The 26748-nt window shown below is 38.2% G+C and overlaps 2 long non-coding RNA genes across 4 annotated transcripts in view; one reads left to right on the top strand and one right to left on the bottom strand.

The window, feature by feature from the left end:
* The window catches only part of LOC104002448 (uncharacterized), a 185608-nt gene extending 174979 nt beyond the window's left edge, over window positions 1-10629 (top strand). For both annotated transcript variants that reach the window (XR_010151529.1, XR_674759.5), the window contains exons 6-7: window positions 7131-7306; window positions 9352-10629. This is a non-coding gene — a long non-coding RNA (uncharacterized LOC104002448). The remainder of the gene's footprint in view (window positions 1-7130; window positions 7307-9351) is intronic.
* The window catches only part of LOC134808481 (uncharacterized), a 140190-nt gene that overhangs the window by 86384 nt on the left and 27058 nt on the right, over window positions 1-26748 (bottom strand). The gene's annotated exons all lie outside the window — the stretch shown is intronic.

Raw genomic sequence — 26748 nt, 5'->3', positions numbered from 1 at the left:
TTCATGACTTCCATCTCCTCATCATTAACAGGCCCCATAAGATTGATGTCGTTGGGCTGTAAGTGTTTAGCAAAAATGTCTATGAATCATGGACCACAGCCCCTGAGAAATAGTAAGTGCTCAAAATATATTCACTGAGACCAAATTCCCCTTGAGATTTCTTCCTGTCTCTCTACTTAGTTCTCTGACAACTCATTTTCTGACCCTTTATTGACTTCTCCTCTTCGTTACCCGAAATTGAGTATGAGAACATTAAGTTGAGGATTTCTGAAATGTTGAAGACAAAGAGATTGCTGCTAGTGTGTGTTATTGGAATACTGAACTTTCAGCCTGTCTTGATGAAGGTTTAGTGATGGAGAACAGCCTCATACGTTTCCTTAGAGGCAGTGGAGAGAAGTGGTGAAGATAGTGAGCTTTAGAGATGGGTTGCCTATGTTTGAATTCCAGCTCTGCAACTCCATCACTGCATCCCTTGTCTAGGATTTATCCCTCTGTGCCTCAGTTTTCTCATCTCCAAATGGCAGCAATGATTGTAACTCATTCCTAGAGTTGTCATTTTAAATATACTATGTAAATGCATTAATATGCACCGAATAATGGCAAATAGTTAAGTGCTCAGATAGTTCAGTGGGTTCAGCTATTACAACTTCTTGAACCTCCCCAGGAGCCCATGTTACCACTGGTTTTTCCACCTGGCTCCACCTGTAGCATGCAGATACCCTCAACAACGCTCTGTATCCATCTTTCCTAGAGCATTCAAGCACTCATCTCTTACAGGACGTCAGAATGATTTACTGAATTGTGATTGGAACTCATTAAAATATAATATGTTTGGGTTTTGTTGATTATGTACTTAAACTGAGCTCTGAAGTTTTGTTCATCATTTAGAAACCTGGTAAATAGAATAATTTCAACATTTGCAGATTGTATACTCAGCTGCTGTGATTTACTTTCACTTTTAAGTTTCTTTCCTCAATAAAGTGTGATGACTTTGACTATTCTAAAATGGGAGGTCTTCTGTTTGGTAATGTATATTTTTTATTGTTATTGAAGCTTTTGTAGTTTTGTAGTTCTTGTAATTACCTGGTGACCCTCCAGCTTAGTGTAAATGAGCTACTTACAGGTAGAGACTTAAAATGGAGACACTACTTTGTATTTTAGGGATTAACTGAATTAGGAATTTAGGGACATGCAGAGAATACTAAAGGTAGTGAGTGTTCTAGTTCTTCCTTGCTGTATATGTACATACTTTTATCATCTCAGTCATCAAGGCAGAATAATATGCAATTTCTTTAGCCTTGGATTATTTGTAGTGCTTTCTTGTACCCTGATTACAGTCATGCTGAGCAATGATAGTACTTCTACTATTTGAAGTACAGGATTTAGGAACATTTCTCATCCTTCTTGTCCATCATATGTGTCTGCCAATGGTAGGCATGTATGAATGAGCCGAGATGCATGGGCACTCCTCGAATAGGAGCTCAAACTGAGGCATTTATGTGTGCAACAGGGAAGGTCTCTCGTGCCAGGTCTATGGATTAGTGGCCCCACAAGGCCAACATAATGATAATTTCTATTTGTCCACTTGACTGGGCTACAGGGTGCCCAGATATTTGGTTAAACAGTATTTTGCAGGTGTATGTGACAGTGTTTTTAAATGAGGTTAACATTTGAATAGGCAGACTGAGTAAAGTAGATTGCTCTCCCCAGTGGGGGTGGGCTCCTCACCTAATCTATTGAAGGTCTAAATATAATAAAAGACTTATGAAATACAATTTCAACAGAGCATGTATTTTGTGTCACCTATGTGTTATTGGTTTACTTATTTTGTAATACAATTGGAAAGGTAGTATCAGCAAAGACTAAAGTCTTGTTTGAGAGACTACAGTTAAGAAGGAGAAGCCAGTTTCTTTATTCCTAAAATGTGCTGTCTCCTGTTACAGCAGCTTCTGTTGTTATTTTTGCCTATGAAAAACATAAAAACAAAAACAGAAGCAAAACTCTTGGTTAGCTCACATAAAAGGAAATTCTCTCTGTCTATCTTCGAGCTGGTGCCTAGGTCTTCTGCCTTCAAAATCAGATTGAGACTGGAATTTACACCATTGGCTCTCCTAGGTCTCCAGCCTGCTGAATACATATCTTGGACTCCTCAGCCTCCATAATTATGTAAGCCAATTCCTTACAGTAGAGATAGATATAGATAGAGCTCTTTACGGTTTTGTTTCTCTGGAGAGCCCAAAGTAATACAGTCACCCTATTTTGTCTTTTCCCTTTCTTCACCCTCCACCAGCTTAGTTCCAATGAGCCGTCTTGTGCTCTAAGTCCATTTATCTGCACCCAGGAACCCATTTATGTGTATTTAGAAACTGTAGGATTGGCTCAAATTCAGTGTGAGCTCCACTGATGGCTTCACATGCTTCCTCAATCTCTGATCTTTGTCCACGGTTCCAGAGATCAAATAGCTTCTCTGTATTCACCCTTGCTTTCCCCTTCGGATCTTCCTCCTTCTTTTGTTCGTCTCATCAATTTTCAACATTTCTTCTTTCAACATGTCCCATATTGTCTCAGAAAATGCAGATAAACAAATTGTTACAGAAATAAAAAGCATAGTGAAAGCAGCAAGAAATAGATAATGCTACAAATATATCCATCAGTTCGGAAGACAGGCTTGAGACAAACAAAAAATTATAAGAAAAAAGATAAAAATAACTAAAGATAATATAGAATCAGAGATTAATGACTGGTGTACTTACAAAAGGAGCAGAACTAACTAACACCCAATCAAAAAACCTGACCATTTAGTAAAAAATAGATAATCAATGGAATAGAAAATACAGGGAAAATGTCTTCAGATAAGATAATTAAAACCAAATATATATGTTTAATTAATACATCTTTGTACTATTAAAAATTTCAACAGAGCTGAGCACAGTGGCTCACACCTGTATTCCCAGCTACTCAGGATGCTGAGGTGGGGGCAATCACTTGAGTTCAGGAGTTTCAGACCAGCCTGAGCAACATAGTGAGATCCTGTCTCTCAAATTTTTTAAAAAAATGTGGTTGCACAGGTAGTTCCAGCTATTCCAAAGGCTGACACAGAAGGACCACTTGAGCCCAGGAGTTCAAGGCTGCAGTGAGCCATGCACCACTGCAGTTCAGCCTGGAAGACAGAACGAGACGCCTTGTCTAAAAAAATAAGTAAAAATAAAACTTCAACAGAGAGTGTATTTTATGTAACTTGTTATTGATTTATTTGTGATAAAATTGGAAATTTAGTATCATCGAAAACTAACTTCTTGTTTGCGATACTGTTGTTAAGAAGGAAAAGCTAGAGTTTCTTCATTCCTAATATTGTGGTGAGACTTTTGTCATTGCATTTTCCATTGTTATTCATATATATGGAATAAAAATCTAAAACCAAAACCAGAAACAAAACTCTTTGCCAGCCCACATAAGGTCTCGTATGATATGTTCAGTGTGAACCTGCTCAGCTTTCTCATTTGTGACACACATACAGAAATTATCATGAGTCCAACATCACCCTCTACCCTACCTCGCACATGCTCTTTAGAGAACAGAGGTCACCTTCCATATTCCTAAACCAATGCTTCTCAGCTGAGGGCTAGGGAGGCACTTTTCCTTCCAGCAGACATTTGGCAATGTCTGGAGATATTTTTGGTTGTCACGACTGGGGAGTGGTGGTGTGCTACTGGTGCCTAGAGGGTAGAGACCAGGGATGCTGCTAAATATCTCACATTGAACAAGACAGCCTCTACAACAAAGAAGTATCTGGCCCAAAATATCACTAGTGCCAAGACTGGGAAACCCTGTTCTACACTCCTAGCATTTGGCACAATAATTTGCATGTAGGTGGAGCGCTGCGTAGCTTGTTTATAATTGATTGACAGAGAGTGGATCTAAATAAACCTTTTCTCTCTCTCTCTCTTTAAGAATTAATACCTAAGGTATATAACTGACTGCCCAGGCTTCGTTTGTTCAAAACCCTTTCATATTCGCTACCTTATCTGATGAACAAATCTCACTATATCAAGAGGAGAGAAAGCGTATAATTAGCAGAAATAGCACTGGATGTAGGGTCTAGGTTAAACCTGATTTCACTTATCAGCTATATATCCACGGCAAAGTCAGGAAAACACCTTGGGTCTTAGTGATATTTTATTGCTAAAATGATGGTATAAAATCATTCTTTTTCTTTGTTTTAGTTTTAAGACTAGTACTTGGACTCAAGCAGTATGACAATATCCCTATGTTACACATCAGGAAATTGAGACTAAAATAAATTAGTTCAATTTCCCATTGTAACATGACCTATAAAATCCATGGAAGGGGATTCAGTCATCTCACCCACACCCAGCAAGAGGAAATTTCAACCTATTAAAGGTTTTTTGCCTCATTATTATCATTAATTTTCATGGACATCTCAACATGACCACAAATATCAGGCACAGACAACTTACACTGAAATGGATCATTCACGTTCACCCCTTTTTAAGTTGACAAATGGCCATACCCAGGTGTAGAGGTGAGCCCATATGCACATCATGACCTTAGCCTGAAAATATAGTTCTTTCATTTTTTTGGCTGCAAAATACGATTTTTTCTTCCTTACACCTTCACTTTCTGAGCAGCTTTAGAAACACATCTGTTTTCTATATGTTGAGGAAGGAAAACATGAGTGCTTTATTATGCCCTACATAATCTAATACATTACATCGCTTATGGGCTGTGTTATTTTGTAAAAAAAATTCCCAGAAATCTCTAGAGGTACAGAGGCACAGAAAGACCTAGAAAAGAAAGCTTCCTTGAACAAGGAGATGCCAGGGCATCCCTCAGATCTTAAAGCAGCCATGCTCATGGGTCCAGTCCACTCCTTTCAAGATTGACAAGTGATCACTTAATCCCCTAATAAACTTTATTTATAGAAGAGCACTTGAGATTGCAGGCCACCTGTGCACATCTGCTTGGAAGAACCATAGGGTCTGGACGGCAGCCTTGTTCTGTAATCAGTGAGATAAGTCAAAGTGAATAAGAGTTGGACTCAGACTCTTCACAGTGTGTTCCCTGGACACATAAGGGGCACTCTCACATAGCTGTACATGATTTCTTTTCAGACCAGAAGACCACTACTATCAAGGCAACCCCTCCAGTATAATTACTGACAGGAAAGAAGCCCTTCTCAATGCCCAATCTGTAATTAAGCAGGAATCCAAGTACTATTATGGTCCAGCAATGAATGTTACCTTAGTGTTTTTATCTTTTCAGAGAATAAGCAGTGTCTGGCCGCCACATTGAAGTTCACATTATATATTCTCAGTTCTATTCATGATGAAGACATGCTTTCAATTACTTTCTTTTGGAATGCTCTTTGAGAAAAATAATATTCTAAGGAGTAAACCAAACCTAATAGAAAACTGGGCAGAAGATTTGAAAAAGCAATTCATAGAAGAGAAAATGCAAATGAACTATAAATATATGAAAATATTCTCTACCACATGAATTTAAATCAGAGAAATAAAATAAAAAATTAATGAGATACATTTTTACCCCATTAACATAAGAAAAAATGAAAAGTTAGACAATGTCAAGTGTTAACATGGATGCGGAACAAAAGAACTGTTACCCATTGCTGGTGACATACATTGATTTAAACTATTTGAAAAATGATTGGTCAATATCCAGTAAAGTTGAAGATGCCTATATTTTATCACCTAGCAATTTTGTTCCTCAGTACATATGCTAAATAAACTTTTGCATATATATACTATTAATAGCAGGCATAACAAAGAAAGCTCAGTGAAGCACTGCTTATAAAATGATAACATTGAAAACAATACACATTCATCAGCAGAAAACTGAAAAAGTTGTGGTGGGATCACAGAATAGGATGTTTTTAACCATGAAAATGAACTAGAGTCTCAAGTACACACATGGTTGTGTATCAGAAATAAAATTCTGAAAATTATTTGTGTGAACAAGAGCACATAAACCCAGTAGAGAGGTGATATATAGTATGTATCTGTATGTATACATAAACATTTATATGTATGATATATGTATATATACACTCTAGAACACATATGTATCATATACATATATGTTTGTTCTGGTATGTATATGACATATATTTATATTTATACTTATATGTATATATACATCCATATGTATATATGTGTGCATATATACATACTACCTATCAACTCCCTATAAAATCTAGAAGAAACATTCATTTGGTGTGCTAAAATATATAATCTTATCTCATTTCTGTAAAGTTATTTCCTCAAAGGAAAATCAGTCAAAATCAATCAGCACACTAAAATATAAAACACTCATCTCCTTTGTGTGCGAGACTCCGTTAAAAAAAAAAAAGAGAGAGAGAGAGAGAATATGTTATAAAAATATTTAGCAATTGCTATGGTATAGGCACTGGCAATCAGAACAGATAGTAGCTACACCATTGTTTTGGCCATATTGGAGTTGAATGTCAGCCCTTTCCATATGCTTTCAAGATTGCACAATGTGCAATGATAGATCCAAAATAAGATACAAACTTGCTATCAAGAAATTCCAAATCCTGAGAGTGTACTAGATAGAGACCATCACTTCTGTATTAAAATGAATCATCTGCAAGGGTCTCATGCTTTGGATGTTTCTAGGCAGTTCTGATTCTGATTCTAGCTCTGTTAGTCGTTGGACTATTCTGAAATTCTGGCATTTCATTACATAACCTCTATTTCACAGACATCCTTTTACACTCAACAGTGGTATAGAAACCTTTGTCAGCTTTCAGATTTGTGGCTCAGGAGACAGAATCCCATAGGATAGATAACAGTGATTTAGTTTTTATCTGAACATGAACATATGTGTTTCTCTTTTTTTTTTTTTAAGAGAATAGTACTAATGCATATGCAATAAATTTTAAGAAAGACAGGGTTTCAAGTATCAAAAACTGTTCTCTGGACCTCTGTTGAATTTGAACCATTCTACATGACATGAATAGCTCCACTGCCCCACTAACCTGTGAGGCCACTCTTGGTTGGCAGGTGAGAGAAGAGATAAAATGAGACATGCAAAGAGTTAAAATAAAGAGAATGTTCCTCCTTGACCTTCAGATTCTCCTTATTTACTCCTGGGTTGAAAGAACATGAAAGTTACTGCAAAAGCATTTCAAACGTCATCATGATAGAGGGAATCAAACAATTTAATTAAGAGTGAAACATCAATGTAAAATGCTGACGATTTCATCCTTGAGGTGCTGATGGTTCATATTAGTATGGAAAGAATGCAGGTAAGACATTTTCAATGCATGAAAACATCAAAATGTTTTGAAAGTTATTTTAAAGTCCAGTTTCCTTTATGGATTGAAATGTTATGGCTTTTAATCACTTGTTCTATCAGCAACTAACATTCACTAAATAATCATAAATTAAAAATTATAAAATTATAAATTAAATAAGGAGGCAGTCAACGGCTTAACTAATTCATGCACTAAGCATTTCTGTACACCCACGGTGGGAGGAACACTGTAGCACAATAAAAGTGCACTAAATCCATAGCATTCTTTAGTTTCCACACTGAAAGAAGAAAATGTAATAAATATAGTTTCTATAGGGTGTGATGAAACAGAATTTGGGGATGATAGCGTTCATAGGTAGAAAGGATAGAAGATAATATGAGGAAATTAAAATAGAGGGGAGGTAAATGAGCATAAGAAAATGTTCAGGGCAGTAATAATCTAGCACAGTTGGAAGTCTCATGTTAGGCTATCAGCTCCAAGGCAGCAAGGAAAATACTGGTTTTATTCTCAGCTGCCTGATACATAGAAAGAACTCAAAAACCTCTTGCTCAATGATTGAGTGAGACATAGCAGATTCCAATATGTAAGGAGGTAGTTATATAAGGGGGAAGTGTAAAATGAAGGTTAAAAATGAAGTTAGGGCCATATTGTGCAGAGTATGGAATGCCAGAGTGAGCAATGTAGCCATTAACTTATATGCAAATGATGGGAGTGGATATGTGAGAACTGTATCCAGTAATAGCAAATAGCTCTTATTAAGACAAACTCAGAGAAAAGAATCATCAACTCTGGAAAAAAATATGAAAAGCAACTACCCAAATACACTGGGCAGTGAATAATAGAGGCAGATGTTGGACAAGAATTGTCACTTAAAAAAGGGAATAGTTCTCTATGAATATCCCATTTTCAGAGATTATTTTATAGAAGACAAGTCCCAGACTGCATATCACATCAAGTATGTAAAACTCCAATAAGAAGCCTACAGTATTACTAGTCTGCAGAATGAGAGGATTGAGCTTAGGGCAACTACAGCCAACAGAAAGTGGGGAGAAATCCTGGAAAGGATAAAACAAGAGACAGAAATCCCCAAGTTCCATGAATCAACTCTGCCCCAATATCTGAATGAATCCTGAATTATGCCTGTACAAAGTGAATTCCAAGCAGCACAGCTAAAGTTAAGGAACAAGCCTGAGAACAGACTATCAAACGCAAGGCAGACAGAGTTTCTAGTTTAAGTTCAGCCAAGTTAACTAACAGCTTTAAAAATACTCAGCATTCTTTGAAAGAACATAACAGAATCCAGAATCTCTACAACATGTTATTTAATATATTCAGAATAAGATATTTCACATAAAAAGAAATAGGCTTATAATACCTATTTTAAATGGAAAAGAAAATGATCGGTTTCCAATTCCCAGGTGACCCAGATGTTGGAATTAGCAAACGAAAATTCTAAAGCAGTTTTCATAACTATGCTGAATAAAGTTAAAGAAAATATGCTTATAATAAGCTAAACGATAGTGAATCTCAGCAGATAAGTCCTAGAAATAAAAAAGTAAATATCTGAAATATGTAAAGAAAATTACTAGAGTGGAATGGATTTAATAGAAAAATGGAGATGACAGAAGGAATTCAGTGAATGTGAAGATAAATCAGTGGCAGGTATTCAATCTAAAGATACAGCTGATACTGAAAAAAAAAAAAAGAACAAAGCTTCAGAAATTGAAAGGGAGTAGGAACCCCCTTAGGAGCCTACTGGGCACCCTTCCCAACATTCTACCCCAAAACCCATGTCCCCACCACAGAAATAATGGAGAATCTTGAGTTCCTTCAAGGGAAATTCCAGGCACCCAGCAAGCCTTGAGAAGTAAATGAGCAACCTGATAAGCAAGAAAGTAATAATAACTTAAAACAAAAGCCAAGGAAGTTAGAGTCATGAGATGTTTGGTTCTTGATAGAAACTAAAAATAACATCTTAACATATGTCCCACCTGTTTTGTTGTTGTTGTTGTTGTTTTGTTTTGTTTGTTTTTCAGAAACAGGAGTGATAAGGGGGAACTGAGGACTAAATTTTTCTAAAGGTCTTCCTAAGGGTCCTGGAAGAAGTCACGTTTATAAGCCAGAACTTACATATCTTTCTGCTGTCCCAAAATTTTTAAACAAAACTACTCTTCCTTAATCAACTGCAAATCAGAAAATCTTGGAATCTACTTATGACCTGTAAGCCTCTGCTTCAAGATACCCCACCCGTTTAGACCAAAGCAATGACTAACCTCCATGTATTGAGGTATGATTTTGCCTGTAACTTCTGCTTTCTTGAAAGTTACCCATACCTTTAAAGACCCTTGCTTGCAAGCCACTGAGAAGATGGGTCTAAAGTGTGCATTGCCCCATTCTCCTTGCCTGGTTCCCTGCAAATAAATGCCCTCCTTTCTGCAGTGGCAAACCTCAGTGTGGATATTTGGTTTTACCCCACTGGATGAGTGGATCCACTTTGGTTTGGTAACAAAACCTATGGGGGAATATAAAAAGCTCTAACGTACACATTATTGGTGTCCCAGAAAACAAAAATAAACCATTAAGTAGGAAAAAGTATTTGCGGAAGTGATGACCAAAAATTTCTCAAAGTCATAGTTTTCATAAGCTCAATGATGCTCATATAGGGTACATACAAATAATACCACATCTTTTCTCGTAAGCGTTAGACTGCTGAAAACCAAAGGAAAAGACAAACTCCTAAAGCTGGCTGAGAAAAATGTCATCATGTTTAGAAAAAAAGACAAATTGTCCTTGGCTCTCTATTAGAAAAATTGGAGTCCAGAAAATCATGGAATACTGTCTTAAAAGTTCTAGAAGAAAAAAAAATATGTACACACACATATATATTTATATACATATATATATATCAACCCAGAAATCTACAGGCAGTGAAAATATTTTTTAAGAGTAAAAGCAAAATTAATATACTTCCAAATCAAAGAAGATTAAGAGATTAGTCACAAGCAGAATTATGCTATAAAAAAAGTAAAGCTCTTCAGGCAGAAAGGAAATTATGCCAGATAGAAAACTGCATATTTCGAGTTGAATAAAAAAGAAGTCACTGGAAATGTATAAATGGAAATGGTAAATACACAAGATGCAGGGAATCAATGAAGATTTTTGAGTATACGTCTGAATTATTCTGTGAGCTTGTTATTCATTTATTAATCTGTGAAATGTCCCAAGAAAATATAAAGAACATTTCAAAGATATATATTATATAGCTATGATATTGTAAAATATATATTTGGCCTTTTACCCTGTTTCTGGCAATACAATTTCTAAAATCCTTAGAATCTCCAAAGTGGTGTTTTCTTTACAGAAATGAGTTGACTGACAGCTGGCTGTCCCTGGGCAGCTTCAGGATGGGGGTTGGTCTTCTGAATGAATGACCTAAGCAGGGCTAGAAGATTGGGACATTCAACTCCAACTTTCAAAGAGGGGAGAGGGGCTGCAGGCTCAATCTTAAACATGACTGAGAAAAATGTCATCATATTTAGAAAAAAGACAAACTATAATTGACTCTCCATTAGAAAAAATGGAGGCCAAAAAATACTGAAATATGGTCTTATAAGTTCTAAAAAAAAAAAAAAACTACACCCACATATATAGTCAATGGCCAATGAATTGATCATTGTCTACTGGTTATCAATGCTAAATGATTTAATCAATCATGCTTATGGAATGAAGCCTCCATAAAACCCCAAAAAACTGAGTTTGGGGAGCTTCAGATAGGCAAACAGGTGGAGATACTGGGAGGGTGGTGCCTGGAGAGGGCATGGAAGCTCTGTGCCCCTTCCCATGCCTCACCCTATGAATCTCTTCATCTGTATCCTTTGTTATATCCTTTATAATAAACCAGTAGTTCCCTGAGTTGTGTGAAACACTTTAGCAAATCAATGGAATCGAAGGAGGGGGTCATGGGAATCCTGATTTATAAGTCTGTCAGTCAGAAGCACAGGCAAAATAACTTGAGGCTTGCAATGGGCATTGGAAGCGAGGGGATTGTGCGGCAGTCTTGAGGACTAGCCCTCAACCTGTGGGATCTAACACAATCTCCAGGTAGACAGTGTCAGAATTAAATTAGAAGGCACTCACCTGGTGCCCACTGCAGACTGATGGGCTGCCTGCTGGTGGGGAAAGCCCTACATATATTTGGTCACAGAAGTCTTCTATGTTGATTGTTGTGGGGTGAGAGCAGAGAAAAAACAATCTGAGTTTTTACCACTCAGTAACATTTTTAAAAACCTATAAAATGAGTTGCAAGGGAAAATGAAGCTAGGTTAATAATTTGGAACAAAAATCTTCTTTGTGCATAATATATTGATGGTGTCTTATGCACTTGACAGAAGCCACTTGCAGATCTATGAATTTAATCTACATTAGTAAGAGACTTAAATGATCTGGTTCATTGCTAGGTCCTCAGCATCCACGGGTAAAAAGGTTAAGGAAAGGCATTCCGAGAAACAAATGAGGGGCAGATTATCAGAGCATAAGATGCTTTTGGGAAGAAGGAAGCACCACTGCTTACCATATCTATAGGTTCTACAAGGCAAGGACAAACCAGAGACTCAGGAAAAGAAGACCTAGCTCTGATACCAATAAAATCAAAACACAAGATGTATAGCTGGCAGACATTCAGAGACAGTATAGTCCAAATTCTTGTTGTTAGCCAAGAAAACTACAGCCCAAAAATGTTTGTTGAATGACATCTCAGGTGTAAAAAAAACCGGGGGGGGGGGGTTGATATCAGAATTAAGGGCAAGAACCCAGAAAAAAGAATTGAAGTTGGTGATTTATTAATTATTGTAGGTCATATAAAGGAATATCAATAATTTATTTGTCTAGAAGAAAACAACGGTCTAGTAGCAATATACTACCATTTAACTTATGCAAATTCTAGAATACACACTGTTACTCTGTTATTTGTATCTGTTTCTCTCTCCTAAAAAATAAAAATATCATGGGCTGTACACTCAACTGTGTACTGTATACTACCATATACATTATATGTGAGCATATATTTACTATATATACATTACTATATAGACAGAGATAAGGAATAGATCCTCTGCACCGACAGAAAAATGAATTTTGTCTTATTAGAGCCATTTCGTCTTGTGTCTCCTTTTTGCAGCTGATTAGCTATAACCTAAATAATAGAGAAGTTGTAACCAGGAAGTAAGGTGCTGTCATAACAAAAATCTAAAAACGTTTGGAATTTTAATTGTTTAGTGGTGAGCAGCAAAAACACAGATATCATAGCTTGGGAAGCTAGTGTCGAACTACTTAGTTACAACTTCGAGGGCAGATGGTTAAGTTTTTCAAGACAACTAAAAATAAAATTGTTAAAAAAAAACTCAAAATGGGGCGGGGCACTGTGGCTCACGCCTGTAATCCCAGCACTTTGGGAGGCTGAGGTGGGTGGATCACCTGAGGTGAGGAGTTCGAGACCAGCCTGACCAACATGAAGAAACCCCATCTCTACTAAAAATACAAAATTAGCTGGGTGTGGTGGTGCATGTCTGTAATCCCAGCTACTTGGGAGGCTGAGGCAGGAGAATCGCTTGAACCTGGGAGGTGGAGGTTGCGGTGAGCCGAGATCATGCCATTGCCCTCCATCCTGGGCAACAAAAGCAAAACTCCATAAAAAGAAAAAGAAAGAAAGAAAGAAAGGAAGGAAGGAAGGAGGGAGGGAAGGAAGGAAGGAGGGAAGGAAGGGAAAGAAAGAACGAGAAAGAAAAAAGAAAAAAACTCAATGATTTTGTCTGTTGGATGCTCCTTGCCGCTTCTAGCAAAGTCTTAGAGAAAGCCTGAGTAAGAATATGCAGGCAAAATGGAATGACGTTGAGCTCTGGGGATTAACGAATACCTTAAACTTAAATCAAATAAGAATCCAGATTTTTGGGGGCTTTTAAGATGAAACAGCTCACTGCTACTGTAGCCAAAACAGCAAGTGATAAGCTTCCAGATCTCTTTCGAGTATTGCTCATTAAGGTTTGTCAGCCACAAAATGGAAGTCAGTCCAAATAAAAGTCAAATGATGTTGTCTTTTTACTCAAGGTTGCTATTTCAGATGATCTCAAGGATTCGCCATTAACAGGAAGATAGGGAGATAGACCAAGCACAGAAGCCAGAAAATAGAACTGAATGCAGAGGCTTCAGAGGTTATGTCCAGAAGAGAGTTTCAAGTGTGGTTACCTACACCTGACGCTCACTGGAAGTAAACAGACTGAATGCCTACTAAGTCTCAGGAAGTTATACTGCCAAAGAGACTCCGAGCTGAGTCTACAAATGTCTGATTTCTCAATATCTGAAGTCAATCTGATCCTCTATCTTTAACAGTTACAAAACTGCAACTTCAAGAATGGGATACTTTTCCTCATCCCATTCAGAAGTGCTTCTAAAAGGTAATGAAAAAGAAAAACCTCTCAGATGGTGAAGCCAGAACTCTTCAACCCAAATGGAAAGGACAGTTCCTCCCAGAAAGAAGAATCAGGACCCAATCAAGGAACTTTGCTGCTAAGTCAAGGGTATTTGCAATGCTGCCCAGCAGGATTTGCTAATCACAATGAATCACTGACTTCTGTGTGTTTTTCATTTTTCTCAATGGGGGTTTTCTTCATTTTTCCCCCCACTATATTTTGGGTATTAGGGAGGGAGAGATTATTTGTCTGTTAGTTTATAGGTCACTAAACTGCAACAAATCACAGCTGGGCTTGGTGAAGAATAATCCACAGGTGGCCTGAGTCTTTGAACTGGTTGCAGTAACCGAATGAGACCTTGTGTTTTCCCCTTGGGGTCAAGGTAAATACGTGTCTAAAGAGAAATTCATGGTTTGACTGGCTATGCAAGGCAGACTGGAGTAGAAGACTGGTTTTCTCTCAAAATCCATCACCTCTTATTCCATATAAGTAGAACTCAATAACCTAGAACTTTCCCTCTTACTAATCCACAGTCTCCTTAGGGTGGCCATAGCCAGTCAGCTTGAGGCTGTATTTCCCATCATTCATTGCACCTCAATGTAGCCATCTGACTGATCTTATCAGTGACATGTAAATGGAAGTAAGGGATTAAATTGCATATTACTTGCCTTAATTTTATTTTCTTCCATACCGCCTGATCCTGCCTTGATCATATGCAAAACCTGCAAGAGGAAAAGCACCTGGATCCCTGAGTGATTTCTGGGAACAGAGTTGCCAGGCTGGCTTAGCTAGCTTGTTCTCTACACCTGATGTTACTTGAAAGGGCCATTGTGATTTCCTTTTTTTTTTTTCTTTAACAACATGTGAGTCTACACTCTTGCACTCTAAGCCATACAAGGACTCATTTTGATTAATATAGTTCTCACCTTATTAGACATTTACATTAGGAACTAATTCACAGGCAAAGTGCAATGTTACTGTATTGTTAGTCTTTAGCAAGAGTTTGCTGGCTAAATGATCCTTATACCTGTAGTTCATCTCTTTCCACTCCCCTTACCCTCACTGTTAGGAGAATTAGTGAGGGTTGGCCAACTTGGAGATAGTGGGCTATGTCACCAATGAGCTGGTACGGGGAAAACTAATGATTCAGGCTATTTAATTTCCTCTTTTATTAGTAGATCTTCTCTCCACAGGATAAATTGGATAAGAAAGCTGGAGTGGGAGAAGTTCTAGTTTGCTCTCCCCCTCCTCTCCCTCCTATCAGCCTTGAAGAGGGCCCATTTCCCTTGCCGGGTAGCACAGGAAACGTTTTTCTCTTTGATTCTCATTTGGTCTTCATTTTACATCCTTTTTGCTTCCACTTCTCTAAACTGGATACAGTTTTGTTGGTCACTTTTCTTTCTCTTCTTTTCTCCCCCTATCCTGCTTCTGTCTGGGCATTAAATCAATTCCTAAATCTTTTTTTCTTCTCTTTTCTGCTTTTTACTGGAGAATGGGAATACATTTCCTGTTTAGAATTTTGAATACTATGTTGACATATTTTTAGAGATATTTGGTATTCAATCTCTGGATAACTTCCTGTTATCTATGACCATAAGCAACCTCCTCTGTCCCATGGATTCATTTCTTCTCAGTAGCTTAGTATTTTCTCTAGAATTTCTTTTACAAAGGAGGTACATAGTCTTCTAGCTTGGGCACTTCCAGTCTGTATTAATCCGTTCTTATGCTGCTATGAAGAAATATCCAAGACTGGGTAATTTATTAAAAAAAGAGGTTTAATAGACTCACAGTTCTGCATGGCTGTGGAGGCCTCATGAAACTTACAATCATGGTAGAAGGCACCTATTCACAGGGCAGCAGAAGAGAGAATGAGTGTCAGCAAGGGAAATGCCAGATGCTTATAAAACCATCAGTTCTTGTCAGAACTCACTCACTGCCACCAGAACAGCATGAGGAAACTGCCTCAATAATTCAATTACTACCAGGTTCCTCCCATGACATGTGGGAATTATGGGAATTACAATTCAAAATGAGATTTGGGTGGGGACACAGTCAAACCATATAATTCCATCCCGGCCCATCACAAATCTCATGTCCTCACATTTGAAAACACAATTATGTCTTCCCAACAGTCTCCCCAAATCGTAAGTCATTCCAATATTAATCCAAAAGTCCAAATCCAAAGTCTCATCTGACACAAGGCAAGCCCCTTCGGCCTACCAGCCTGTAAAATCAAAAGCAAGTTAGTTACTTATTAGATACACTAGAGGTACAGGCATTGGGTAAATACACCCATTAAAAATGGGAGAAATTGGCCAAAACAAAGGGGCAAAGGTCCCATGCAAGTTTGAAATCCATTGAGGCAGTAATTAAATCTTAACGCTCTGAAATAATCTCCTTTGACTCCATGTCTCATATCCAGGTCAAAGTGATGCAAGAGGTGATCTCCCATGACCTGTGGCTTTGCAGGGTACAACTCGTTTCCTAGCTGTTTTTCATGGGCTGGCACTGAATGTCTGCAGCTTCTCCAGGCACACAGTGCAAGCTGTCGGTGGATCTACAATTATTGGTTCTGGAGGACAGTGGCCCTCTTCTCACAGCTACACAAGGCAGTGCTCCAGGGGGAACTCCAAATCCACATTTCCCTTCTACGCTGCCCTAGTAGAGGTTCTGTTCTCCATGAGGGCTCCACCCCTGCATCAAATTTCTACCTGAACATCCAGGTGTTTCCATATACCCTCTGAAATTCAGGTGGAGGTTCCCAAACCTCAATTCTTGACTTCTGTGCACCCGTGGGCTCAACACCATGTGGAAGCTGCCAAGGTTTGGGGCTTACACCCTCTGAAACCACTGCCTGAGCTGTACCTTGGTCCCTTTTAGCCATGGCTGAAGCGACTAGGATGTAGGGCTCCAAGTCCCTAGGCTGCACACAGCAGGGGGACCATTTGTTCCTTCTAGCCCCCTGGGAAGGGCTGATTGGAGGGGCTGCTGTGAAGGTCTCTGACATGTCCTGGAGACATTTTGTTCATTTTCTTGGTGAATAACATTCAGCTACTCATTACTTATGCAAATTTTTGCAGCAGGCTTAAATTTCTTCCCAGAAAATGGGTTTTTCTTTTCTATTGCATTGTCAGGCTGAAAATTTTTCAAACTTTTATGCTCTGCTTCCTCTTGAATGCTTTGCTTAGAAATTTCTTCCACCAGATACCCTAAATATCTCTCTTAAGTTCAAAGTTCCAAAGATCTCTAGGGCAAGGGCAAAATGCTGCCAGTCTCCTTACTAACACATTGCAAGAGTCACCTTTGCTCCAGTTCCCAACAAGATCCTAATCTCCATCTGAGACCACCTCAGCTTGGACTTCATTGTCCATAACGCTATCAGCATTTTGGTCGAAACCATTCAACAAGTCTCTAGGAAGTTCCAAACTTTCCCATATCTTCCTGTCTTCTGAGCCCTCCAAGTCTCTAGGAAGTTTCAAGGTTTCCCACATTTTCCTGTCTTCTTCTGATCCCTCCAAACTGTTTCAACCTCTGCCTGTTACCCAGTTCCAAAGTCACTTCCACATTTTTGGGTATCTTTACAGCAGCGCCCCACTGCCCATACCAATTTACTGTATTATTTCAGTCTCACCACTGCTATGAAGGAATACCCAAGACCAAGTAACCTATAAAGAAAAGAGGTTTAATTGACTCACAGTTCTGCATGGCTTGGAAGGCCTCAGTAACTTGCAATCATGGCACAAGACACCTCTTCACAGGGCGACCGGAGAAAAAGTGCCAGCAGAGGAAATGCCAGACGTTTATAAAACCATCAGATCTCTTGAGAACTCACTATGACGAGAACGGCATGAGGGAAACTGTCCCCACGATTCCATTAACCTCCATTGACTCCCTCCCATGACATGTGGGGATTATGGGAATTACAATCCAAGATGAGATTTGAGCGGGGACATAGCCAAACCATGTCACCATCTGTCCTGAATCGGTGCTGGGGCCTACCTATTGGCCTTTTTCAAGAAAAGATAGCTACACTGATTGAAGCTCTTGGTTTTCAGATTATAAAATAGAGCATAAATCTCTTCCCACATTGTCCTATTTCTCTCTTGAAATGGTTACCCCATATATGCCACAGACAGCCACTCTCTTCCCTGTCCCTGGACACTATATGGTTGTAAAAAACGTTTCCTGTCTGTCATGTTTTCATGTCCCTTCCTTCTCACTGCCTATCCAAATTCAGCCCATCATTCTAATTTTTTAGAAGTTTTTTATTTTTATTTTTACAAATAATGAATTACAATATGTCTGTTTTTCTGGAACTTTGTTTTTCATACTCAGTAGTTTATCATGAATACTTATTAATCTAACTCATTTGTTAAACTAGCTGCACAATATTATACAGTATTAATGTGCCATGATTTCGGCCCACCCTTCTTGGATCCACCTCCCTCACAGAGTCTCCTCCGAACCCTGTGGCCCACATGGGCTTTCACATCTGACACCTCTTACTTACACACAGGCTGGAACAATGTTTTATGTTAGGCTCTAATTTGTATGTTTGTATGAAATAGTAATCCCTTGAAACTTGGAAGTGTAACTTAAATTTTTTTACCCTCATGGTATCTAGGACAATAAGTATAAGGTTATGAAATACATTAATCCCCTTAGCTGCAAAACTACATGAAGCATATTTGTCTTCCCAATGTCTAATACAGTGCCTGGCATATAGGAAGTGCTCAATTCACGTGTATCCAGATGAATGAATGTAGGAATGAATGACTCAATTAAACTTGATACTCCTGTTTGGAGAAATATTTTAATCTTCTAAAACAGCAATATCTGAATTCAAATGTGGCACCTTTTAATCTCCTTTCTCTTTCCTCCCTCTCTGCTAGGGCTGTTCTTACAGAAAAGAATATTGCACGTGTATGATGTTTTGACAAGGGTTTCTATTAATAGAATCTAAAGAAAAAATGAAAGCAAAGTGAAAATCCTATAAATGATTTTTTTGGAAGGTTGGAAAACTACTTTAAAACTAAAAACAATCTTGCAAATTAATTCTCAGGTGATGGCAGCAAGGAAGACATTATCTCAGAGTTCAGAACTAACCCTGGAGCGGGAGGGAGGCAGTGGCAGAGGCCACACTTTAAGAATACTAGAAAAGATTTTATGACAAATTAGGCTCCAGATGAAACTGCTCCTGATGTTACAGGCCATCATTATGCACAGCTATGGAATGCTGGTATGCATTAATAATAAAGATCAGCATCGCCTTCTAGGGAAAAATAGAGTCTTCCTTTAATTAACTTAAAATTTTATCAAATTGATTGAAAAGCTCTTATCCTTTTCAATTTTTTTTTCTACTTTCAAGTTTTTTATGCATGGGCCCAGAGCAGATTCATCCTAATCAGCTGGTGTTTTGTAAATGGCCTACTTGCTTTGTGGTTCAGAAACAGCGGAGCAACAAGGAAGAGGCAATGCAGGGAATGGAGTGGGAAAACGGAAGAAAACCTATGCAGTCCACTGCAAGAAAAGAAAATGTTATTTCCTTACAAGCAAGCTATGGGCACAGCGTTTTCTTACACTAAGGCACCGAAGAGCAGTTATGTTTTAGCAGATGACATGGCTACTATGAACTCTACATCTATACATCTTAAATCAGGAGGACTGTGGTGGGCATCCCTTGGAAGCCCATTTCTACCTACTCTTCGTGTGCGTGTGTATACAAATATACGTTGATTTATTTTCTAACTGTAGCTGCTTGTGTGTAGGCCACTTCTTTCAGCAGAGGTCTTAAAGTCCATGGCAAATCACCTGTCAGGGGACATTTAAGGAGAGTCCTCATGAACCCATAGGTGTTGGAGTCACTTGCATTTGAGCTGGAGCCGAAACCATGAAGGTAAATAAAATCATCTAGAGGGAACAGCAAGATGAGAAAATATTCAATGTGTCTGCATTTATCTTCATTTTTCTATGAATCTGGGATAAGCTTTACTTGATACATTTTATTTCATACCATGTCCTAATACTTGTGGTTCTCTAATAAGATTAAATTACGTGTATACTTCTGGGTTACAAATAAAAATTATGCTCATTTTAGTAACAGTGGTGGTTAAAATGCTTAAAGTCATTATAATTGAACAATGGGCAATAATAATTTGGGGAGGCCATAGCTTAAGGATAAAAATGGTGACCCCCAAATAGTCATTCACCTCATCTACTTGCTCTGGTGTTAAATACAGTTTCAGGTGGGGCCCTGGTTATAAAACTCTTAAGTTATGAGCCACTGGAAACGTGATGAATGATATAGACCTTCTCCTCATAAAAATCATATATGCATAAGGCCGGGTGTGGTGGCTCACGCCTGTAATCCCAGCACTTCGGGAGGCCAAGGCGGGCAGATCACGAGGTCAGGAGATTGAGACCATCCTGGCTAACACAGTGAAACCCCGTCTCTACTAAAAATACAAAAAATTAGCTGGGCGTGGTGGCGGGTGCCTGTAGTCCCAGCTACTTGGGAGGCTGAGGCAGGAGAATGGCGTGAACCCAGGAGATGGAGCTTGCAGTGAGCCAAGATCGCGTCACTGCACTCCAGCCTGGATGACAGTGTGAGACTCGCTCTCAAAAAAAAAAAAAATCATATATGCATATACATGTAACATTTTACATACTATTTAGAGGGCTCATTAAACTCCTAAATTCCATCTGTAGATTCCAAGTTAAGAAGTGCAATAATCTTTAGCAAGTTTCAAAAGATGATTTTTCCATCCTTCCTAATATGTGAGCTGAGTCCAGAAATGTATCATTGACAGTAAAAGAAGAGCCCAGTTCCATCCCTTGATTCCCAAATCCATAAGCCTTTGCTATGTCAGAAACAACATTATATGTTGACCAGTGATGTAGACCATCAAACATGTTGTGGACAACATTATCCTCGGCTTGGTGATGCTGCCTACCTTGCCTCAAAAGTCCACTTCACTATGGTAATAGGCCACCTGTTTCAGTGTGATGAAAAACATGGTTAAGACTAGTGAGTTAATGAATATGACTCTTTTTTCACTCTCTCTTTCTACACACACACACACACACACACACACACACACACACACCAGATATATTCCAAGGCATTGCTTCTGATCAACGATGATGCCTCAGAAGACACCGTGAAGCTGTATAGGACAGAGGCATCATGAAGGTGAGTTGAAGGGGATGAAATGGGAATCACCACCTTGGATAGTTCAAATTCTTGGTCATGTCAGGAATCTCTGTAATCACTCCAGAAATGTCTATTTCTGCTTAATGCCATGGTAGCTAAAGGCAGCTTTAATGCCTTCCACTTTCCTCTTCCTACCATAATAAACTTCACTCCAAAGATCAGGGACCCAATATAGAAATTTTTCTAGTTTCTAAGTATGCCTATTTTAACTATGGTTTCTGAAACTGGGGAGTAACCCCAGCATGAAGCCATGGTCCTACTGAGCTCACTGTGAGAAGAACAGAAGCCAAAACTCCACTGATCTCCTAACCTCAATAAGCACCCATACCGATGGTGGTGTTTTGGGGTCTCTGTAATTAGTATCAGCTCAGTGCCCAGCAACCCCTGAAAAGTCTGGTTATTTACCCCTTGTTGGTGGACTTCACCCTGGTAAAGAGGTTCAGGTACCTCCGGAGAATGCTAGGAGAAAGGATTATGCTATACCTTTTTGGTAGTGTAGTCAGATCCTTCCTAAAGAGGACTTGATTCCCTTGTCCCCTATCTTTATGCAATTTTACACTGGGACTGTGAACTGGTTCATGTCTGAGGATTTTGTGGAAATGCCATGTCTCTTAAGTTGGTGATTCATTCATACTTCTTTTCATCAGACATGGAGATTTTCTACTTATAAGCATAAAGTAAAACAGTAGAGCGATGCACAACTATTTAATTTATAAGAATGCCTTGATCAATCAGCCAATGCCAAAGATCTCTGAGGGTCGAATCCTTTTGATTACTACGATGGCTCTGCTGTCCCTTTTGGTCACCGCATACATCTTGTCTCTGGTGATTAAGTACTTTCACTTAACCCCTGCAACCTTAAGTTTCCATCATCTTTGTTGAATTCTAGGAACCCTGTTTGTCACTCTTGTTTTTGGCCTGCAGGGAATAGCCACCAGAGAGCTCTTTAAGGATGCTGTCACTCTGCTCACAAATGTATTTCTCAAAGCTTTCATGAAGAAAAGCTTCTCTAGCCTCTCTTGGAGGACACAGGGGATTAGTAAGCAAGTCTCACAGAATAAATTTGCTGGTATTTCAATTTCATTCAGTCCACATATAGTTCCATATTTCAACCATCCAAGCAAGCAAACTGTTAAACACTTTAGTCACTCTGTTTAGTGCAACCTTATCTATAAATTGACTAGATCTGACATTATTTTTTTAACTCATAAGCAACCTCCCTAGAATCCATTTCTACTCATATATCCCAGGGTATTTCAATATAAATTGGAAAATCATGCAATTTTGTTGTTCTCTGACAACACTTCTCTGGTTATAGGTCCAGAAGGAATGAGAGGAGATTGAGTTAGATGCTGAGGAGTTTAGTACTCCCCTTCAAGAAAGCTACCAGGAAGGAGCCAGCTATAGGTTTTTCAAGGAAGGGAGAATGATCTACTGAGGAGAGGAAATATTGCTTATATTGGAAAGAAAAATTGGCAGACTTTAGACATTCACAGACCTCACCTTCATTGGAACCTGTCCATATGACCCTATCTTAAGTTTCAGGGTCTCATTCCTTCTCAATTCGTGTCCAAAGTTCATATGATTTTGCATGGTTGTGAAATCTATATCAAATATAATTAAGTTACCCACAGAAATAGACTTTCAGTTAGTTTTCATAAATGTAGACTCTGTGGTTCTTCAAATTCTCTACTACACTTAGAAAGTCAATCAAATCCCATTATCCTTACTTTAAATGAAATGTGCAATGGCAGCAGATACTTGATAACCCAAATCTCATGCAAAAATCTCTTAAGAGAATTCTTAAGTGGTTACAAGAGGCTGTGGGCTGGGGGGTTAGGGGCATGTTAGTCAAATAAGGCAAAATTTCAGTTAGGAGCATTAAGTTTAAAGGATCTATTGTACATCATGACATCATGGTGAGTGTAGTTAATAACAATACGTTGTATTCTTGAAAATTGCTAGGAGGATAGATTTTAAATGTTCTCACTACACACACACAAGATTAAGTATGTGAGGTAATGTATATGTTAATTTGCTTGATTTAGCCATATCACAATGTGTGTATGTATATGTGTGTGTGTGTGTGTATATATATATATAAACACCATGCTGTATATCATAAATATATACAATTTTTATTTATAAATTAAAAATATCAATTGCAATGCAAAATAATTTTAAAAAAAATCTTACATCTTTGGGGCTTAAAAGCCTCAACTTCACTGAAGATAAAAAAAAAAAGAAACAAAATCTCTTAAGACCATCTCTAATGCAGGTCTACACAGGGAAAAGAATCCTGGGAAATCTCGTTTTGGTTGCATTTTAGAGATAGTTAATGGGCAGTTAGGATTGGCACTCTCTACTGTATGACTCCAGAGCTTAGGGTAGAGTTGATTTATAAATTAAAAAAAGTAAAATCAGAAAAGCCCACTAACTTGCATCATCCCCTCTCAATCCTGGCACAATTTATTGAACAGCTACTTTGTGTCCAGCACTTCATTGCATGTTGGGAAGATAAAGAGAAATGTAAGCCAGTCTCTGTTATAGTTCTCATCTTTTTCTCAATTATTCTTCAGACAATTTATTTCATTACTGTTTTTCAAAGCTAAAAGCAGATCTACTATACCCTTGTCAGAAAATCTCTACTCATGTTGAGTCTGGTCTTCATGTATATACCAGAAGCGTATACCAGACCGAGGAGTAAAACTTCCCATCATGTATTCAACTCATACTGTAGGATCTTAAATCCATATTTAAAATCTCTGTGCTTTTATTTTACCTAAAAGTTTTTTATTTTGACCTTTCACTGTATTTCTCTATATTAAGTCATTATTTCTAACACATTTTCCAATGGAACATCTGCCCTTGGGAAAAGAGTTCACTTCAGTCCTAGCTCCCCACCATACATCACTGGAGCAAAATCTAAGACAGGAATAGAAAAAGCATTGAGACATCAAAGGCTTAGGTTTGTGAATCATATAATATTGTCAGTCATTTTGAAGGATCCCATTATGACACTGAAATAGAAATACCATGATTAGGTTATCAGAATTTCACTCATTTTAGTCTCTGTTATTAAAGAGGACAAAGAATTAAAGTATGTGTGTCAGGGATACATCAAATTGCAAATGTTCTTCAAGGGTAAATCAATATTATAGGGTGACCATTCTGCAGGAAAAGTAAAGAGATATGTAAATATGAATAAGTTATTTTTTTGTCAAATAAACATTTAAAACTCCTTTTCCTGAGGCTGTGATCTCTTAGAAAATGCTTTCTGTCTAGCCATTTACTAAGTCACTACCCTAGGACCGTCCTCATCGTGGTTTGCTCCCATTCTTGTTGCCTCCAGTGGCACCTGTTCAGGCTATTTAATGTAGAAAGCCCTACAGAATGCACCCAAGCAAGATTAAAGGTCTCCCCTGACGTGGAATGAAGGGGGAATTATACAGTTTGCAAGAGAAAAGATAATAAAGGAGTGAGTCTATAGACATACTTTGATGAATTATATAGAGACAATTTTCTGTCATTAGTAATGTAGGGCAGAAGACAATGTTTCTGATAGATAGATGTAAATTCATCATCCAGACTCCATTAAAGAGAACTACAAAAGATCTGTTGATTTGAGCATTGCTTCCAAGAGCTATCAGGTAATGGTAGCAGGCCCCTTGCATGAAACTTGGACACTGCAGTAGTTGAAGGCTCATTTGGATGAAATAGCCACATTTCCAGGAATGTTGTAAGTAGTAAGAAGCCATATGGCAAATTCAGCCATCTGGATCAATGACTGTAATACCAGACCAATGGTTTGGCATTACATGGTAAAATAAATATTTTACAAATATTGCCTTTGACCACTGAATTATCTTGTGTTATAGTGAAAGGCAATGATTATGTCTTAAAGAAACAAACATTCATTGAAAATTTTCCTCTAAGAAATTACGGATCTGCCTGTCCTCCCCATACCCCATTCCAGAAAGGAAAATCCTAGATAGAAATTATATTTTACAAGTGTAATACAAAGAAGTATCTATCAGAACAAATGTAAAAATGCCTTTTCTTTATTTCATTCTCATCAGGAAAAAAAGAGCATTATCTCTGTGACTTCCTAATATTTTGTTGTATTTTATCTGCAACCTATAAAGCCACTATCTGCCATTATATATAATAATGAGAAGTCCTTCTATGCCCAGATGTTTGCTGTTTTACAGGAACCCAGTATCCTTTATCCACCTCCCATCCCACTTCTCTGCCAATCCTTATGGTGCTTGTCCATTTTACAATAAGGGAGCCCCAGGAGTCCATGCGAGAGCATCAGATTTAATCACTTTATGCAAAGTCAACATAGAAGTCCAGATAGCAAGTTGAAAACCCCGTAATTCTTAATTCAGTATCTTGCTAATTGGTACACATTGTAAATTAGAACATGGGTGGTGGTAGCTGTTCTTTTCTTAAAGTTTCTGAAGAATAAGAACATTATAAACTCCTTTGAAATGACAGAGCAGTGCTCAACATTCTTACCTCCAGTCTAAATCTGGGCCCCTTTTTCTTAATTTGTATGAGGGCAGTGAAGCTCTTTCATCCTTATCAGTGATGAAGGATCCCTCTGAGAGCTAAAGAGAAATTATGAGCCCTTTGCTCAGAAAAGCATCCGAGTACACACACAAAATACATACATTTGTGGCTGGGCGTGGTGGCTCATGCCTGTAATTCCAACACTTTGGGAAGCCAAGATGGGTGTATCACCTCAGATCAGAAGTTCAAGATCAGCCTGGTCGACGTAGTGAAACCCTATCTCTACTAAAACTACAAAAATTAGCCGATGTGGTGGCGCACCCCTGTAGTACCAGCTACATGGGAGGCTGAGGCAGGAGAATTGCTTGAACCTGGTTGCAGTGAGCCAAGATCATGCCACTGCACTCCAGCCTGGGTGACAAAGTAAGACTTCATCTCAAAAAATAAATAAATAGAAAATAAACACATTTGCATACAATGTCAGGAAATATATAGGCTCCCTGGTGCCCACCCATTAACTCCCCATCCCTTATCTGTAGAATAAGTACCGTGGAAAGTTCTGATGTTTCAATTACAACATACTTTTCAAAAAGATACATAATTATGTAGAAATTAATAAGAAAACCTATTACAAGTAATATAGTAAAACAAGCGAGAAATGGCTTAGAAATCAACAAAGGTCAAGATGAAGATTTTTAATGGAGGAGAACTTAAAACCTAAGTAATAATAAAGCACTAACATTGTTTGAGTCCTAATTATTTCTCATCTGAATTGATAACTCTGCCTTTGGACTAACCATCATTTATTATTTTTGAAACAGTTGTGGGGATAATTTTTAATAAAACAGTGTCATTCTCAGCCTCAATATCTTCAGCCTCCCTTTTGCACGTGAGGAGAGCAGAACATGAATGAACTCTCACACACAGGTCCCGCCTTCCCTTGCAGAATCATACATTATCACTCCCTAAAGCGCATTGTGCACTTCCAAGTAATTTCAGAATATTTGAAATTCACCAAGGCTGACAAATTATCTCACATTTCTGTTGATATTTTTAAATGTTACCCATTTATCCTGTAATGTTTCCTTGTCTTCCTCCACTGCCTGACAGGTACATATCCACCCAGAATAACTTCCTCTAGGAACTCTTTTATTGCTATTTTCACCATACTCTCAGTTTCCTTAATATTGAACGCTCATTGGTTAGTTTCTCATTCTCCAAATTTTTAATCGTACAACACA

This window comes from Pan troglodytes, chromosome 16 (genome assembly GCF_028858775.2).
Source record: "Pan troglodytes isolate AG18354 chromosome 16, NHGRI_mPanTro3-v2.0_pri, whole genome shotgun sequence".
Classification (NCBI taxonomy): domain Eukaryota; kingdom Metazoa; phylum Chordata; class Mammalia; order Primates; family Hominidae; genus Pan; species Pan troglodytes.
Note: the sequence above shows the minus strand (reverse complement) of the source record. Positions and strands in the feature narration are given on the sequence as shown.